Here is a 1,269-nt window from a genome sequence, read left to right as displayed (position 1 = left end):
GTAATTGTATGTTAATTGGCAAACATTTTATTTAGTCATAGTCACCCCTAACACTTTCGGGTATAACCGACATTTCTATAGATCTACCAAGCTTTAGCATGACGTGGTAGATTATCCCACCATTTACAATTTCAACTAGTACAACCATTAAAGAAGAACCGAAGAGTCAAGATCCAATTCTCAAAATCTTTAAGAAGAATCTTCAAACTGCCCAAGGTTGCATGAAGAAATTTGTTGATTTTCATCGAAATGAACATGAATTCAAAGTTGGTGATTGGGTATACTTACGTCTAAAGCCCTACTGACAATATTATATTGTTGTAAGAAGTGTTCTCAAGCTTTCTTCTAGTTTTTATGTACCGTACCAAGTTATCCAGTGCATGGGACCGATTGCTTATAAGCTTAATATTTCACTCAAGGCTTGTATTCACCTTGTGTTTCATTTTTCTTGGAGTTAATCTGTTTGAATGAGTCAAACAGTAATAATAAATTAAATATAGGTCAAGTGGGTTATTGAGTATTTTTAGGGAATTAGTCAACAATAATAATAATTAACCTTTGGGAGATGGTTATTTGAGTTTGTTTTGTTAGATATAGTCCCTAGGAGATAGTTATTTACATTTGTTATGTTAACTTTAGTTGTATTTAAGGACTTCTAAGAAAAAGATTTATACAAAAAAATATCTTTTTCATGATTATATTGTATTAAAGGATTGGTTCTCTCGAAGAATCATATTAACCCTTTTATTTTCTGAAACTATTATTAGTTCATTATAGAAACCTATTGAGCAACATGGCTATCGAAGGTCTGCCATTAATTGTTGCCATTGAACCACAAGTGACCTGACTCCTTTTTATTTTTACTTTCTAAAATTTTCTCAATGACATAATGCCCACTAACCAGGAAGAAGAGGAGGGTAGGGGTTTTTAGATTCCACCATCTAACGGTGATTGACCATGGCTGTCAAGGTGGAAAGTAGTGTAGTAAGGGGTGCCAACACCCAATCACCATGTCATTGTTGCACAAATCAAGCGCCCAAGGGCAGCTGTCAATCATGGATGCTAACAATGGCTGAGGTGGGTTTTTGACTTCCCTCTTTTTCAAAACTTACTACCTACGGAACCCTAGTTGACGAAATCCATCATTTTCGACATCAGTTTCAGGAGCGACAAAAGTTTTAAAGGGTCAGAGCATCATCTAGAAGAGATTAAAATGCCAGTCAAGCCCTCCTACAACAGCCGCAAACTTAAGCGGTTCTATGATAGAAT

The sequence above is a fragment of the Magnolia sinica genome, chromosome 12 (assembly GCF_029962835.1).
Source record: "Magnolia sinica isolate HGM2019 chromosome 12, MsV1, whole genome shotgun sequence".
Taxonomy (NCBI): domain Eukaryota; kingdom Viridiplantae; phylum Streptophyta; class Magnoliopsida; order Magnoliales; family Magnoliaceae; genus Magnolia; species Magnolia sinica.
Note: the sequence above shows the minus strand (reverse complement) of the source record.